This window comes from Poromitra crassiceps (genome assembly GCF_964638095.1).
Source record: "Poromitra crassiceps genome assembly, chromosome: 2".
NCBI classification, from domain to species: Eukaryota; Metazoa; Chordata; class Actinopteri; order Beryciformes; family Melamphaidae; genus Poromitra; species Poromitra crassiceps.
In genome coordinates, this window is record NC_139624.1 from 66855076 (window position 1) to 66873677 (window position 18602).

Below are 18602 nucleotides of genomic sequence, written 5' to 3' on the forward strand. Positions count from 1 at the left end.
TAATACAACAGTGCATCTTTGCACAAATCTCCCATGTTTAAGGTACCTCAGTTTGAGGTAGATTTAGAACAGATAAAAAAAATTGCGATTAATTTGCTATTAATCGCGATTAACTATGGACATCATGCGATTAATCGCGATTAAATATTTTAATCGATTGACAGCCCTAATCATAATACATCCTTACTTTCAATGGGTCGCAGGGGGTGTTGTGTGTGGAGGCGCTTGTCCCGACAGGAGGCACACAGGTCATAGTTGGGACACACAGTGCACTTGAAGCGTGTCCCAATCACCGGCCCATTGCAGCCATCGCACGTCACGTTGGGGTGCAGAGCAGGAGGTGGGGAGGGGGCATAGGGGAGTGGAAACTGCAGCCGGTGCTCCACTGAGAGAGAGAAAAAGAGAGAGAGAGGGGTGGGCTTTAAAAGGCCTGGAATCTAACAATAGACAAACAGCTACTATTATCCCACTACTCTTTACATATGTAAATACGTAATACATAAATTATGAGTTGAATGTGTGTTACTTTATTTCAGAATACACACTAAAGGTGCTCTTATACTCGAGCAAGCTCCGTGGGGGTGGAGCTCCGCGAGTCTCCGGGAGTCACCGTGCAGACCTCGCGCTGGGGCAGATGCTATTATACTCAGAAAGTGATCAGCCAAGTGATCAGCATGTATTGTACAATGGTAATAGTGAGAACAGCCCGTGAAAAGTCGCAATGAAATGCTATTATGTGCAGTACTGAGTGCGCTTTCACTCTCAAACGACCGCACATCAGCACATGAAGGAATCACCAAACTTGTTTTTACTGAAAGCTGTTTTACTTCTCAGCCCTGATTGCCCACTCTGTGCTGCTTTTAATCTCTCTCAATCATGCTCTCAACACAACACATTTACTTGGTGAAATGACTAAAAACGAACAGTTGCAAATCAAAGTTTATAGCCTACCACATGGGTCAAGAAATGTGGCGAAAACACAGCTCAGTGTTCAGGGCTCAGTGGCTTGAAAGCGGCCATGTTTGGAGAGAAGCCGTGCGTTGCTCGCGCTGTGAGAAAAAAAATCAGGCACACGGCGAGCGCCCGACGGAGGTAGCGAATAACCGCGCCCAACAAATTTACGTCATTTGACGCGCCCGGCCCTCGCTCCACCCCCGCGCCCTTCACAGCAGGGTGAGCATAATAGAGAGCCGCAGTAACGAGTCCGGAAATCATCGATGCTAACAGCCCTGGTTCTTCACTGTTTTCGCCTATGGGAGTTTTAAATGGGTTTTTGGCGCAATGCTTCTAATAATCTCTCTGGGCAACGCTGGCTTAATCAAACGTGAACCAGTGTTTAGTAACATCATCTTCACACATGAAGACCACTTTTATGAGTTTTGAAGCTTTTACGTCCTGTTAAAAGAGTGGCTAGCTAGCAAACGGCTAAATGAGACTACACTGTTGAGTCGATGGTCCACTTCAAATGACGAACACGGAAATTCTCTTTCCCTCACCTGGTTCAGCCCGTTCAGCCCGGGGTAATCAGTGCACACATCAACAACAGTCCAGGTTGAGTGCTGACGTGACGTGGAAGCCTATGCGACAGTGTGTAGTTCAGGATTAGCTTAGCTCAAGCTTTTTACTTCTAGTGTCAATTTGTTTTTCTTCTTTTTCTGCCCTAAAAGTGTGTGGATCTCAGAAACCATACCCTCCACATCACCTAAACTTTCCACATAGGTTCAAGAGGTCACCCCCTACTCAGAGAAAAAAGGCGCTATAACAGACCATTCGCGTTATGATCCATATCTTCTGAACCGTTTGTCCTATATTCAAAACTTCACTTCTCAGGGATTCCTTGGATCAAGACGCATCTATCCATATAGGCCACGCCCATTTGCATGTGCCTATATTTTCCGCCATTTTGAATTTGATCAAAAACCTACTTTTGTGAACTCCTCCTAGACCGTTTGGCCAAATCACACTAAAACTTTTCGGGGTCATCTTTGGACTAACCCGACCTAAAGTTATTAAAGGATTTTGGATACTTGAATCCGTTTTGAAATGATAATTATCTAAACTTTTAATGAAACACACCCCGACACGACAACTCATTAACCGGTCAATTACAACTACTGCTGCTACTACTGCTACCACTCCCACTACTACTAACACTACTACTACTACTACTACTAGTACTACTGCTTGGAAACCATCAGGTCAACGGATCTCAACCAAACTTTGTTTACTTGTGCACATACTAACTCTGAATAAATGTGCACTATTTGGTGTTTATTATGTCTCATATATCCCCCAGGTCACCAGATGCTTGGACCCCGCATAGCCGCTTGCGGCTATATTTATTATTATTAGGGGTTCAAGCCCCGAAGGGGCTGAAACCCTATTGTTTTTCACCCGGTTTATTAGGGGTTCAAGCCCTGAAGGGGCTGAAACCTTATTGTTTTTGTGCCGGTTTATTAGGGGTTCAAGCCCTGAAGGGGCTGAAACCCTATTGTTTTTCCTCCGGTTTATTATTCTCGTTCTTCTCGTTCTTCTTCTTGTTCATCTGCCCCGACGCAAATTCCCGTGAGTTGGTAAATGGTAGAGACCTGACATTTGGCCCAATGACAGATATTGTTGGCTGGTAGGTGCTCAAATAAGATTTTTCGAATCGGCCTGAAGGTGGCGCTATAATCGATGGTTTTACGTTAAAGGCCTTAACTTCCACGCCGTTGGTCCGATTTTCAAACTTTTTTTTTCCAGATGTTCAGGTGGACCTGCTCTACAAGTTTGCCATAAGGACCCTCAATGTCCGTCTGGAAAGTTTTTGAGATATTTGGAAAAGTTTGGAAAACACATTTTTTGCATCTCCTCCTAGACCGTTGGACCGATTTGCACTAGAATCGACAGGAAGCATCTTTGGAGCAAGCTCTACAACCGTGCTTTTTGCATTTTTGAAAATCTCCTTTCGTTTCGGAGATATCAATCGTTAAAGTTGTGAGAGGGCGTGGCCTCACAGCTAAATTGTCATAACTTCATGACCGATTAAGGAATCTTCACGAAACTTGCAGGAGGTCTTCGGAGACCATCCTAGACCATGCGTGTCAAATTTTGTGCAATTCCACCAAAAGGGGGCGCCATAAACGCCAGAAATGGGCGTGGCTTAACATAAAAAAGGCTGTAACTCCACACCTGTTTGTCCAATGATCGCGAAACTTGTCAGATATATCAAGGAGGATGTCCTAGTCAGAATCAGAAGCTTTGTCATCTGCGCAAGGCTTGAATCCCGCCCATTGCCGCTTGCGGCTATATTTAGGGGTTCAAGCCCTGAAGGGGCTGAAACCCTATTGTTTTTGTGCCGGTTTATTAGGGGTTCAAGCCCCGAAGGGGCTGAAACCCTATTGTTTTTGTGCTGGTTTATTAGGGGTTCAAGCCCTGAAGGGGCTGAAACCCTATTGTTTTTCACCCGGTTTATTAGGGGTTCAAGCCCTGAAGGGGCTGAAACCCTATTGTTTTTCACCCGGTTTATTATTATTATTATCGTTGTCGTTTTCCATCTGCCCCGACGCAAATTCCCGTGAGTTGGTAAATGGCAGAGACCTGACATTTGGCCCAATGACAGATATTGTTGGCTGGTAGGTGCTCAAAAAATATTTTTCGAATCGGCCTGAAGGTGGCGCTATAATCGATGGTTTTACGTTAAAGGCCTTAACTTACGCCGTTGGTCCGATTTTCAAACTTTTTTTTCCAGATGTTCAGGTGGACCTGCTCTACAAATTTGCCATAAGGACCCTCAATGTCCGCCTGGAAAGTTTTTGAGATATTTGGAAAAGTTTGGAAAACACATATTTGACATCTCCTCCTAGACCGTTTGACCGATTTGCACTAGAATCTCCAGGAAGCATCTTTGGAGCAAGCTCTACAACCGTGCTTTTTGCATTTTTGAAAATCTACTTTAGTTTCTGAGATATTGATCGTTAAAGTTGAGAGGGGCGTGGCCTCACAGCTAAATTGTCATAACTTCATGACCGATTAAGGAATCTTCACGAAACTTGCAGGAGGTCTTCGGAGACCATCCCAGACCATGCGTGTCAAATTTGGTGCAATTCCACCAAAAGGGGGCGCCATAAACGCCGTAAATGGGCGTGGCTTAACATAAAAAGGATGTAACTCCACACCTGTTTGTCCAATAATCGCGAAACTTGTCAGCTGTATCAAGGAGGATGTCCTAGTCAGAATCAGAAGCTTTGTCATCTGCGCAAGGCTTGAACCCCGCCCATCGCCGCTTGCGGCTATATTATGGTTTATTTTTTCTTTTCCTCTCTTCCTCATTGCAAATTCCCGTGAGTTGGTATATTGTAGAGACATGAAATTTGGCCCAATGACATATATTGTTGGTTACTAGATGCTCCAGAAATATTTTGTGAATCGGCCTGATGGGGGCGCTATAATTAGGGGTTAAAATTTCAAACTTTGAAAGGCCATAACTTCCACGCCGTTTGTCCGATTTTCAAAAAACTTTTTTCCACATGTTCAGGTGATCCTGCTCTTCAAAGTACCCCCCAGTTTCCTCAAGGTCCGCCTGGAAAGTTTTTGAGATATTTGGAAAAGTTTGGAAAACACGTTTTTTGCATCTCTTCCTAGACCGTTGGACCGATTTGCACCAAAATCGCCAGGAAGCATCTTTGGAGCAAGCTCTACAATCCTGCTTTTTGCATTTTTGAAAATCTACTTTCGTTTCGGAGATATTGATCGTTAAAGTTGTGAGAGGGCGTGGCCTATCAGCTAACTTATCATAACTTCATTACCGATGAAGGAATCTTCACGAAACTTGCAGGAGGTCTTCGGAGACCATCCTAGACCATGTGTGTCGAATTCTGTGCAATTCGACCAAAAGGGGGCGCCATAAACGCCAGAAATGGGCGTGGCTTAACATAAAAAAGGCTGTAACTCCACACCTGTTTGTCCAATGATCGCTAAACTTGTCAGATATATCAAGGAGGATGTCCTAGTCAGAATCAGAAGCTTTGTCATCTGCGCAAGGCTTGAACCCCGCCCATCGCCGCTTGCGGCTATATTTATTATTATCGTTGTCGTTTTCCATCTACCCCGACGCAAATTCCCGTGAGTTGGTAAATGGTAGAGACCTGAGATTTGGCCCAATGACAGATATTGTTGGCAGGTAGCTGCTCAAAAAATATTTTCGAATCGGCCTGAAGGTGGCGCTATAATTGATGGTTTTACGTTAAAGGCCTTAACTTCCACGCCGTTGGTCCGATTTTCAAACTTTTTTTTTTCAGATGTTCAGGTGAACCTGCTCTACAAGTTTGCCATAAGGACCCTCAATGTCCGTCTGGAAAATTTTTGAGATATTTGGAAAAGTTTGGAAAACACATTTTTTGCATCTCCTCCTAGACCGTTGGACCGATTTGCACTAGAATCGCCAGGAAGCATCTTTGGAGCAAGCTCTACAACCGTGCTTTTTGCATTTTTGAAAATCTCCTTTCGTTTCGGAGATATCAATCGTTAAAGTTGTGAGAGGGCGTGGCCTCACAGCTAAATTGTCATAACTTCATGACCGATTAAGGAATCTTCACGAAACTTGCAGGAGGTCTTCGGAGACCATCCTAGACCATGTGTGTAAAATTTTGTGCAATTCGACCAAAAGGGGGCGCCATAAACGCCAGAAATGGGCGTGGCTTAACATAAAAAAGGCTGTAACTCCACACCTGTTTGTCCAATGATCGCAAAACTTGTCAGATATATCAAGTAGGATGTCCTAGTCAGAATCAGAAGCTTTGTCATCAGCGCAAGGCTTGAACCCCGCCCATCGCCGCTTGCGGCTATATTTAGGGGTTCAAGCCCTGAAGGGGCTGAAACCCTATTGTTTTTCCTCTGGTTTATTATTATTATTAGGGGTTCAAGCCCTGAAGGGGCTGAAACCCTATTGTTTTTCACCCGGTTTATTATTATTAGGGGTTCAAGCCCTGAAGGGGCTGAAACCCTATTGTTTTTCACCCGGTTTATTATTCTCGTTCTTCTTGTTCATCTGCCCCAACGCAAATTCCCGTGAGTTGGTAAATGGTAGAGACCTGACATTTGGCCCAATGACAGATATTGTTGGCAGGTAGCTGCTCAAGAAAGATTTTTCGAATCGGCCTGAAGGTGGCGCTATAATCGACGGTTTTACGTTAAAGGCAATAACTTCCACGCCGTTGGTCCGATTTTCAAACTTTTTTTTTCCAGATGTTCAGGTGGACCTGCTCTACAAATTTGCCATAAGGACCCTCAATGTCCGCCTGGAAAGTTTTTGAGATATTTGGAAAAGTTTGGAAAACACATTTTTTGCATCTCCTCCTAGACCGTTGGACCGATTTCCACTAGAATCGACAGGAAGCATCTATGGAGCAAGCTCTACAATCCTGAATTTGGAATTTTTGAAATCTACTTTAGTTTCGGAGATATTGATCGTTAAAGTTGTGAGAGGGCGTGGCCTCACAGCTAAATTGTCATAACTTCATGACCGATTAAGGAATCTTCACGAAACTTGCAGGAGGTCTTCGGAGACCATCCTAGACCATGTGTGTCAAATTTGGTGCAATTCCACCAAAAGGGGGCGCCATAAACGCCAGAAATGGGCGTGGCTTAACATAAAAAAGGCTGTAACTCCACACCTGTTTGTCCAATGATCGCAAAACTTGTCAGATATATCAAGGAGGATGTCCTAGACAAAATCAGAAGTGTTTTCATCATTTGTGAAAGTGGGCGGCGTCTATGGTGTAAGCATGTAATAGCCGTAAATCAAGTCCATTCGCATCATCGGTTCTCAGCTTCATCTGGCAATTCTGGCATGCTATTTTCGCAATTTGACCAAAAGGGGGCGCCACAGATCTGAAAAGTGGGCGTGGCCTAACACAAAATATGCTATAACTTCACATCCGTTTGTAACTCCCAGGCTGTTTCTCCAATTTTCAAGCAACTTTTTTCCACATGTTCACCTGAACGTGCTCTACAAATTTGCCTCAAGGACTATTGTCATCATGGGTGAATGTGGGCGGGGTCTATGGTGTAAGCATATAATAGCGGTAAATCAAGTCCATTCACATAATTGGTTGCAAACTTCTCGGCCTCATCTAGATGGCATTAACATGCTATTTTACGATCTGAGCAAAAGGGGTCGCCAAGGAGGCGCCGCAGATGCCCAAAATGGGCGTGGCCTAACACAAAAAAGGCCGTAACTTCACACCTGTTTGTATTGGATTTTCAAACACGTTTTTTTCTCCATATGTTCAGGTGAACTTCCTCTACACATTTGCCTCAAGGACCCAACGACTGTCTTCTGCACATCAAACCACTACGTCTAGTCAGGGTCTTATTATATGTCTCGAATGGATAGCGATGCCGCTCCCACAATGGTTATATTCAGAGAGAAAAATGACAACCTGGTGTGGGATTCTATCCTGGGGTGCTGGACAGGAGAAGCAGGTATTTGTTGTTATAGTATCGCCTGAAAAAATCCTCCCCGTCTATAGATCCCACCCAAAATCTATAAATCCTCCCCATCTGAAGAACATAAGGGGGGAATTCCCCCCTAGTTTGCAAAGTGAATTTTAAGCCCTGAAGCTTGTCATAAATACAATAAGAGGCACTTGCTATGGGCACTTACATACGTACAGGTTAAAACATACTATACTGTACTATATGACATAAACGATGTGTTTTCATATTTAAAAAAAATGGCGTTCATTAATAGTAGTCCTTGCACGTGGAGTACACAACCAAATAAATTGTCAATCAAATCTCATGTTATTCAACTAAAACACAAAAGACACCTACATGTGGTGTTTTCAAAGCAATATAAGAGGAGGACTAGTTGTCCGTAAATGTCACTATTCATGCCTTTGGGTGGGTTTGACGGCCCGCCATATTTTCTTTATTCGTACTGGTCGTAGCTGACAGTGTGATGTCATAGAGGAGGTCTACCCGAGTGTGTGTATACATCGTTTGTGCCGACACCTTGGACACGGGGGTGTCCAGTGTCCAATAGTTGTCTGGAAATTTTTATTTATTGTAATTCTTTATAATGGGGCCTGTTTGTGCTAACCATTTGTTTCTACATACGGGGACCACAATGGAAATAAGTCCTGGACTTTATTAATTCCTCTGACAATGTGATACTGATGGTGTGGCCAGTGAGGCCTTGGTCTATTTGTATTTTAACAACTCTCAAATAAAAATCAATCAATCAATGTCACTATTCGTGCCTTTGGGTGGGTTTGATGGCCATCCATATATATATATTTTTTTTACTCCTACTGGCCTTAGCTGAGAGTGTGATGTCATAGAGGAGGTCTACCCTAGTGTGTGCATATATCGTTTGTGCCAACACCTTGGACATGGGGGTGTCCACTTTCCAATAGTTGTCCCGAAATGTCACTATTCATGCCTTTGGGTGGGTTGTAAACCCATGTGGGCTGGGCACTGTTAATATGAATAAAAATAAATCAAATAAATCATGTAAGTGTGAATGTTACCAGCATCAGCTAATTTTTTACAATTTCTTTTTATTCGTTGCTTATACTTCAGGTATAGCTATAAATGCTATTATTACTATTATTATGTGTGCAAATTCCAAATATCAGCTTTACTGTTACAGCGGGGTGGGTGAGTGGACAGGTAACCTAGATCTTGTGCTGTTCAAAAATGTAAAAGTAGACTACGTCTACATCTAAAGTCTATGTAAAAAAAACAAAAAAACATTGGGCACCCCTGTCTATGTGCACTATCCATTTAGGCTACATAGCCTACTGAGAAAAGCCGTTCTCAATGTTATTAAAACAATTGGTGTCAAACGGAAACATAATTTGTATAGTATACCTTCGTTTAGATGCTTTGTTTATTGTTTTAATCTGCAAACTAACCATTTGTCTATGCCTTTTAAAAACATGTATTACGCCGCTTTTACTCTGAAGGCTGAACGTCCAAACCGGAACTCTTCTATTCAATAGCTCCGGCAACAGGAAGTCTTATATTCGTTAACAACGGGGCTCCAGAGAGTAAACACACTTAACTTCCGTATGTAGCCTAAATAAAAGATTAGAGCGCTACGCCATGTCAGTTTCAATTTGATTTTACAGTCTTTGTGACAACTTTTGTATCTCTTCTTGCAAGAACATACTTTTTGGTGGTCACAAGCCTACGTTTATTTTGAAAAGCAACGAGAGGAAGTCCTGGAAGTAAATTCTGCTACGCTTGACTGAAGACACATCAGTGATTGCTTTCCCAGAGCTACGAGCTACTCTCAAGGTAAGTCTGTCGAATTAATAATCTTAATCTCATGAAAATCATCTGCCAACATGTTGAGAGTACAATTGGCCTCTGTTGAACAACTGTCAACTCACTTTTGGAACGTAACACAAGAACTGTAGCCGTCAATTTGCGGGGCGCGGGACATGAAAGCTTCGGCAGCGGGGAGATCAAAGTTGACTCGTAGCTGTCTGTCAAAACGTTACTGTCTTATTCATACATAGGCCTAGTTATGTTGTGTAGCCTATAGTGTAGGCTAGCTGTCAAAACGTTACTATACATTACTGTAGTCATGTTGTGTAGCCTATAGTGTAGGCTAGCTGTCAAAACGTTACTATACATTACTGTAGTCATGTTGTGTAGCCTATAGTGTAGGCTAGCAGTCAAAACGTTACTATACATTACTGTAGTCATGTTGTGTAGCCTATAGTGTAGGCTAGCTGTCAAAACGTTACTATACATTACTGTAGTCATGTTGTGTAGTAGCCTATAGTGTAGGCTAGCTGTCAAAACGTTACTATACATTACTGTAGTCATGTTGTGTAGCTTATAGTGTAGGCTAGCTGTCAAAACGTTACTATACATTACTGTAGTCATGTTGTGTAGCCTATAGTGTAGGCTAGCTGTCAAAACGTTACTATACATTACTGTAGTCATGTTGTGTAGTAGCCTATAGTGTAGGCTAGCTGTCAAAACGTTACTATACATTACTGTAGTCATGTTGTGTAGCCTATAGTGTAGGCTAGCTGTCAAAACGTTACTATACATTACTGTAGTCATGTTGTGTAGCCTATAGTGTAGGCTAGCTGTCAAAACGTTACTATACATTACTGTAGTCATGTTGTGTAGCCTATAGTGTAGGCTAGCTGTCAAAACGTTACTATACATTACTGTAGTCATGTTGTGTAGCCTATAGTGTAGGCTAGCTGTCAAAACGTTACTATACATTACTGTAGTCATGTTGTGTAGCCTATAGTGTAGGCTAGCTGTCAAAACGTTACTATACATTACTGTAGTCATGTTGTGTAGCCTATAGTGGAGGCTAGCTGTCAAAACGTTACTATACATTACTGTAGTCATGTTGTGTAGTAGCCTATAGTGTAGGCTAGCTGTCAAAACGTTACTATACATTACTGTAGTCATGTTGTGTAGCCTATAGTGTAGGCTAGCTGTCAAAACGTTACTATACATTACTGTAGTCATGTTGTGTAGCCTATAGTGTAGGCTAGCTGTCAAAACGTTACTATACATTACTGTAGTCATGTTGTGTAGCCTATAGTGTAGGCTAGCTGTCAAAACGTTACTATACATTACTGTAGTCATGTTGTGTAGTAGCCTCCCAGCAAGCAAAATTACGTCATGATAACGTTATGATGACGTCTTTCAGTGACGTTCAGGACTAGGCCAGATCACAGGGTGATTTGGGGATGATTTAGACGTCTACGCCAGGACGTCATCTAGACGACTTTTCAATGACCTAAAACAGCCCAGTTCTGTGGCCAGTTAGGGTCATTAAAAAGTCGGCAAGATGACGTCCTGGCGAAGACGTCTAAATCATCCCCAAAACACCCTGTGATCTGGCCTAGTCCTGAACGTTACTGAAAGACGTCATCACAACGTTATGACAATCTTCTTGCTCTGAGACCAAGGTGGAAAAAGTTAACTATTAACTTTAGAATTTTGCCAAAAGTAGCATCGTGTAAAAATACAACCAATAAATATCTCAACTAGACAACTTAATGCTCATTTAGACTCAATTTAGCAGTACAGCAGTAGATTGTGAAAATATGTATTTAATCAAACTTGAACATTAATACAAATTTTCCATAAACATTTTCAACTTTAGTCAAACATGAACACCTTTAAAAGGGATGTATTTTATAAAACTTTCACTTTTATAAAAAGTTTAACATTAATAAAACTTTAACTTTTTGAATTTGAAGATTTTCCTCCACCCATGCACCAGAGGAATATATCTAAAAGTATTACAAACAATTAGTTTACCAACAAACATTTAAAACAAATAAAGGGATAGTTCACATACTATATCCTTCATCCATGAACAGTGAGGGAAAAAAAAATAGTATAAAGAATTACTTTAAAGGCACTGTGTGTGATTTTTTTGTCCACTAGATGTCGCCATTTCAAACCATAACAAAACTTGTTTACCCAAACAATCTCGATCCCACCCACCAGCGCACAGCACTTCCTGGTTCCCCCACCTCCCTCCCTCCCTCCCTCCCTCCCAAGCAACGGAGATATAAACAACTATTTTGTGCATAGCCTACCTACTGCAGACGTAAGTACATAAAACAAGCACGAATGCATCTCGGCTATGTATTTGGCTTGAGTAATGACAAATTTCACATGATAGTCATAAACCTTTAGGATATTGACAATAGTCCGCTTGGTAAGACTTATTTGTATAATCTGCTAACCGATCAAAATCCATGTAATGGTTACATGGATTTTGAAAAGGTTACATTGTAACCTAACCTTTTGCATAGCCTGCCCTATTGCTAAGTACAGTTAGGCAAAACGTTGTCTAAAACCAGGTTGACATAGCTAAATTAGGATGATTTCAATTCAATGTTGGGGACATCGCTAGCTAACCACAGCTGTCTGTCAACAGTGAGTAGCTTAGCCTGTGTTTTTGTTCGTCTGCTAATACCAAGACATGGCCAAAATGTATTCATAGTGCAACGATAGTATTTTCTCATTGTTAGAGTTGTTCAAACTAATTTCAAACGCTTGAATCACTGCTGTATTTTATAGGCAGGCAAACCAAGCTGTATGCCTGAAGCCCAGGCTAGCACCAGTGGGACAAAGAGGAGACAGGGTCGCAGAGAGGAAGGTCGGCTGTAGGACGATAGCAGATCTTGTCGACATCCTGAAGAACCGCATAGCTGATGGAACTGGTCACGTCATCCTGGTGTAGCCCATATTTTAGTTTTGCAAATAAAGTATTTTTTCTGATAAACGAAGTTGTGAAATCAATGTACTGAGAAACATCACATACACTGTCTATTATATAAAGTAGGCTATATATACACAGAAACACAAATACTGGTAGGCACTAGGCTACTGTAGCTAGACACACTCAGCTTTAGGCAAATCTAATGTTACAATGGAGAATAGTGGCCAAGAGACATGGATGAAGTCATATCAACTTTATTGGTGTACAGAAGATTGCAGACAGCAAACATCTAAACATCAAAGATGATAGAACATGTATTATACAGGTTTGCTATAAAAGCACAATTTCTCCATCTCAAATATCATAATGGTGGGTCCACTTGTTTTCTATCTTGTCATCTTCTGGATGACTAGATGACTGGCACCTTGAAAATCAGACAAATGGAAACGTGTTTAGTATTAATTTGAATCATCTATTTTGTAGCTGGTAGATATCAAGGCAGGGTTCCTCCACATTGTCATGAATTAGATACTTTTACCAAACCTTGATTTGTTTGGACGGTGTTACAGCTATTTTCTAATGTAACGTTGCTTAGTGAGATAACAACAAACTGCTAACATTAGCGAAGCTAGCTTTTCTCCATGGCCTTTCTAAGTGTTTACACATTACTATACCGTTCTGCGTCATAGTGACAGCAACTGGACGTAATTATAAACAGAAAATGCATGCGAAATTTGTAATGGGAAGTAACGTTATGTCATTCATGTCAGCTTGTCACCAGAATGTCTGTGTATAAGTTATACACGGACGACAAGCTAACAGGATTTGATTAGCTTGTCGTCCGTACACACTACACTAGCAGTGTAAAGTCATTTGAATAGCCGTGAAAAGCAACAGTTAGCCAAGTGATTACAACATTCACAGAACAAATTCACAATATCGATAACAACTTGTACATTTCGCTATCATGCGTAACGTTACTGAAATGGGACATGCAAACGCGATAACGTTACTTACCACTGTGTACAGGAGAACACGGCAGCTCCGAGTCACTTTGCAGGCCAGATATAGCTGCTCGTAGGGCTCTCCATCTAGTGAAAGCCAGACCGGCAAGGTTGACTCTGGTCTGAGATATTTCTTTTCGGCGGCGATTTGGCTAAAGTATGAAACCGCATATATAAGGTGGATCACGGAATGTAAAAGTCAGGAATGCCCGCATCAGGGTTCCGCCATCTTGGTCTACAAAATTCTGTTTTGGGCTGTGGGCTGGGAGGGGCTCACTAGGTCGGCTTCTCGGGGGAGGGGTTTCTATGTAAACTGATTCGGGATGTTAGAGGGGAAGGACAGAGGGCCATCACAACACAGGGAGGGGGCGTGGCTTAGTTGTAAACACAGAAATAAATCACTATACCTCCTCTATATATACAAGTTATTGGTTTGGGGATATTTAATAGTGCAGAATCTTACACACAGTGCCTTTAAGATTAGAAAGAATAACTTTCAGATATAAACATAATGTAAACAGGATATTTCACATTTTTTATCCACACATGAACCAGTGAGAAAAAAGAAGAAACATGACTGAAACAACTACACTATGAGGTATCATAAGCAGCGTTATTGGCAGCACTCATTCTATTATACCCTCCACCACCAGACCTCCCAGGGGCATGTTTGAGGTAGTCCCCGACGATTTGGCTGATTGCGTGGTCGGTTGCCGAGCTGTCCCACCGTTTCACAGCTTCTGTAATTGAAAAGGAGGAATATGTTGTCAGAACTTCAAAAACTAACTTTTAGCTAAAGAGCCAATCAATATCATTGTAATTACCTGAGACAGCAGAGAACAGGGTTGTAGGGCTGAAGGCCATCTTGGTCCCCGTCCCCCTCATATTCATCCCTGCCATGAGGCTGTTTGTGAACAAGCTGAAACAGCATAAAGATATCCAATAAAAACACATAACCGGAGGGAAACAATAGGATGACCACCACGAGATCTGGGTAACCGACGGAAAAGTTATAGTTTTCATGATGTATTATTGAGTTTGCATATTTGAACTTCAGTATTTAATGTGTTAAAAGAGTTGCACATACCGATCCAATATGTTGGTGAGGCAGTCCCTCAGGACTTTCCCTCCCACTCTCGTCAGATAAGCAATCTGTGGATAGCAATGTTGAATGTCAGTTGATCGGACCTATTAAATACACCATTAACAATACAGACAATTCTAGTGGCACTGCAGATATATTGAAATATTAATTTAAGGACACAAATGACAATACCAGCATTTCCTTGTGTCCTGGCTCGTCTTGCAGTTTGGCCTCCAATTCCAGGAACTCCCGGATGGAGTCCATCCGAGGGAGTGAGAAGGGCGCTGCATTCTTGCCCCTGATCTCCTTGAGCAGGTCCTCAAGGTCCAGCAGACTTTCCGCTGAAATTCTGATATCAAAATATAAATCACCATTACAGCAATACTACTCCGTTGTACTGTGTACAATATAATCATTAACCTCATTGTCTATGCATGGTTATACTTACTTTCCTCTGACATTGGGAAGGTCCGTCCTTTTGGTTTGGAAAGTGTGGGGGAGGGGAGTAGAACAACAAATAAGTTTTGCAATTACTCACAATATAGACAATTATGGCTGTGAGGGTTACAGCATTACTGTGGTCATCTGACACTTTCCGCGGGGTAGAGCTCATTATGTCATCACTGCATCTTAATGTACACTATTAACATGAAATAAAATATAGCAAAAAGGGACTGATGAATAAATATAAAAAAAAAAATCTAAGTTATATTAGCCCTTAGTTGTGGGTGTTTTGCAGGGAGAACATGGTACAAAGATTGTTTTCTTTCTTTCTGAAAACACAAGCCTTTAAAGCCTAAATATTTCAAAAACTGACTCAGTTTTTGATATATTTTTTGATAAATTCCATTTTTAAATCTCAACCACAGAATCTAAATGGTAAATGGACTGCATTTATATAGCGCTTTTATCAAAAGCGCTTTACAATGTGCCTACATTCACCCATTCACACACCGAAGGCGGCCAGCTGGCACAGCCATCGGGAGCAATTTGGGGTTTAGTGTCTTGCACAAGGACACTTCGACATGAGGGCTGGAGGAGCCGGGGATCAAACCACCGACTTTCTGATTGGTGGATGACCCGCTCTACCTCCTGAGCCACAGCCGCCCGAACTACTACTATTGATAGATATATCAATAGCATACTAGAATACTAAATAGAATATTTATAAACATAAAATGTTGCTGCGTCTGGGGTTGCTGGTAAACCGGGGGGGGGGGGGGGGGGGGGGGGGGGGGTGCAGTGTTTCACCGTGGTAATAAAACTGCTGTCACAACCCTATAGACAATGTGGTGAAAAATGTAAGTGCACTGCTGCACGCTAGCAGAGCAGGACTCAATTTCCCCCTCGGGTTCAATAGTTATTCTGATGCAAATATGGATGCTTACCTGCCATCTTTGACAGCTTCTTGGCAGGGGTCTTCATCGGGATATTGGCAGCTGGCTGCAGGTTCTGCTTCTTCCTAGGGGATCTCCTCACTATAGTTGAAGCATAATGTACAGTGTAATGAAACTGAAGGTATTTTTATTGAGAAAAAATGTACACTGCCGCATGAGCCATACTTCCAGAGTGACGCTTACACTTGGACTTTTCTCACATGGCAGCCATGAATGTCCATCTACAATCACTTCCACAGAATTAGCTTATGTTAACTATGTGGACCCCAAGTACATGCACAGTAGTATTTCAGCATGCTGACCATCATGGCCACAGTATAGGGACAAAAAAAGTACCCTTCTATTGAAAGCTGCCCAATGACATTCCTGAAATGTTCCCTTTATTTGGGCGAATCGTAAATGAATGAGGCCATAATCTGGCACTTACATGGGATGCCCTGGGGGACTGGAGCAACTGGCTCAAACTCCAGGTCACTGCTCTCAGTCGACATACCCCTTGCTTCTGTAAGAATAGGGGGGTTCCTTCCGTTACTCCTCTATTTGAAATGACTCACTTGCTCACAACCTTTATATGTAGATAGTTTTATGATGCTTTAATCAGACACTACCAAACTGTCAAAGAGTTTACCTGAGGACCCCTTTGGTGCTGGCCAATTTGATGCCTTCTGCATCATCAAAGGCCCAGCCTTGGAGGTATCTGGAAAGACAGTAGTTGTGTCTCAAACAGGAATAGCTTTATGGCAGTAACCAACCAATGACTTCGGCAACACTCAGCCCTTCCTGCTATAGAGATAACTTCCAACACTAGTGCTGAAGCCATTATTACAAGTTGATTTTTATACTGACAAAAGGTTCCCTTTAAGCCAGGAAGATTTTAAAATCTTAGAATAGGCATACTTAATACTAAATAAAATATTGATAAACAGCAAAATGTTGCAGTGTCTGGGCTTGGTGGTAAAAGGCCAAACGGCAGGGGGGCGCTAGTGTTCCATCATGGTAACAAAATTCAGTGCTGTCACAGCCCTATAGACAATATGGTTAAAAATTAAAGTGCGCTGCTGCAAATATGGATGCTTACCTGCCATCTTTGACAGCTTCTTGGCAGGGGTCTTCATAGGGATAATGGCAGCTGGCTGCAGGTTCTGCTTCTTCCTAGGGGATCTCCTCACTATAGTTGAAGCAGAATGTACAGTGTAATGAAACAAGCTATTTTTATTGAGAACAAATGTACACTGCCACAGTGATGCTTACACTTGGACTTTTCTCACATGGCAGCCATGAACATCCATCTACAATCACTTCCACAGTTATCTCGGTTAGTTAACTATGTGGACCGCAAGTAGGGATGGGTACCGAACTCGGTACTTTTACAGGCACCGACCGAAAGTGGGCGGTACTACCGAGTATCAGTTCACATGACATGAAACGGTACCTCATTTCGGTACTTTTTTTTTTCTATTATAATTTAAAAATGTCGGTACTTGAACGCATCTCAGTGATACAAAGACAGCGAGCGAGATAGAAATTCCGACGCAAACTTGAAGGCAACACACACGAGGGTGGGTTATGTCATCACGTCACTGCCAAAACAAGCTGAAGAGAAGAAGATGGCCTCTCGCTTGCGGTCCAAAGTGTGGCACTGGCTACACTTCACAAAGATAGACTCAGACAACGCTCGCTGTAACATTTGCGATGCGAAGTGCAAAGCTGGCCAGGGGAACACCTCTAACTTGAGGAAACACTTGGTCAAGCATAAAATCTTTTTAAATGCGGAAGACTGTAAAGTGTTCGATAGCCTGAGGGTGGACGCTGCAGCCCCACCAGCAGCAAAGCACCTACAGCCAGCAGCTCCTCTGCTTCGTTAGCTGAAACGGACAGCGACGACGACGAAACTTCAAGTGTCGCAAGTGAGGCGTCGACTTCTTCAACATCAGGTAACGTCATTTAATTAGCTAACGTTAGCTGGATAGTTGTAGCTTATAGCTTAGCATGTTTAGTAGCGTAACTAGCGTTGCTAACGTTATTATTATCCTCAGTTCGTGTCACCGTGAGACGTGTTATTCAACGTTACACTCTTGCTTTCTTTGCTAGGCCACCGTGTGAGAGTCGCACAGGAGACACCCTTCACCCTGGCGAAGAAAGCAGCTTTACCCCGGCAGAAAGTAAATGAGTGCCACAGGGCCAGTGACTGCCTTCATTGTAAAAGGCATGTTGCCCTTCGCAACGGTGGAGTCTCCATGGTTCAGGTAAATTATTTATTTATGTATAAATGGGTGATAATGTGTGTGTGTGTGTGTGATATTCATAGAGTAAGCTAAGTTACTAACAATAGTTATTTTTATTGTCTATATATAGGGAGATGACAGGGACCCTGAACCCAAAATACTCCCCTCCCTCCAGAGACCTTCTCACAAACATACTTATTCCAGCTTGGTGTCGTGTTGAGAAGAAGAATGTGAAGGAGGAACTCAGGGCAGTTGACCATATTGCAGTGGCCGCTGATGGATGGAGCAGACCATTACCTTGCACAAGTAAACTCTTGGTTTGGGAGGGAAGAGGGAGGGAGGGAGGGAGGGAGGGAGGGGTTTTATTTTGTTGGGTGCTGCTGCTAAACAAAAAAAAATCTAAATAAAGAACAATGTTGAAATTGAGAAGTTTGGACTTATTTGTTTTAGAAACTGTACATTTTTGTTGTAGCAAAATTTTTTTTTTTTACTCAAAAAAGTATCGAAAAAGGTACCGTTTTTGGTACCGTACCGAATTCCAGGTACCGGTACCGTACCGGTATCGATTCATATGTGAACGGTACCCAACCCTAACCGCAAGTAATGCTTACATAGAGTGGTATTTATAGCTGGCAGTGGCTCCACCCCCTTGGATGCCTTATTCTTCATTGAAGCCATAGCTTTTGAAAT

The 18602-nt window shown here is 42.3% G+C and overlaps 1 long non-coding RNA gene across 1 annotated transcript; it reads left to right on the forward strand.

The window, feature by feature from the left end:
- Window positions 1-17302: 17302 nt before the first annotated feature.
- Window positions 17303-18103, forward strand: LOC310772554. Its single transcript, XR_014552501.1, has 3 exons — window positions 17303-17621; window positions 17779-17933; window positions 18043-18103. It is a non-coding gene; the product is annotated as an uncharacterized lncRNA (long non-coding RNA).
- The last annotated feature ends 499 nt before the right edge of the window (window positions 18104-18602 follow it).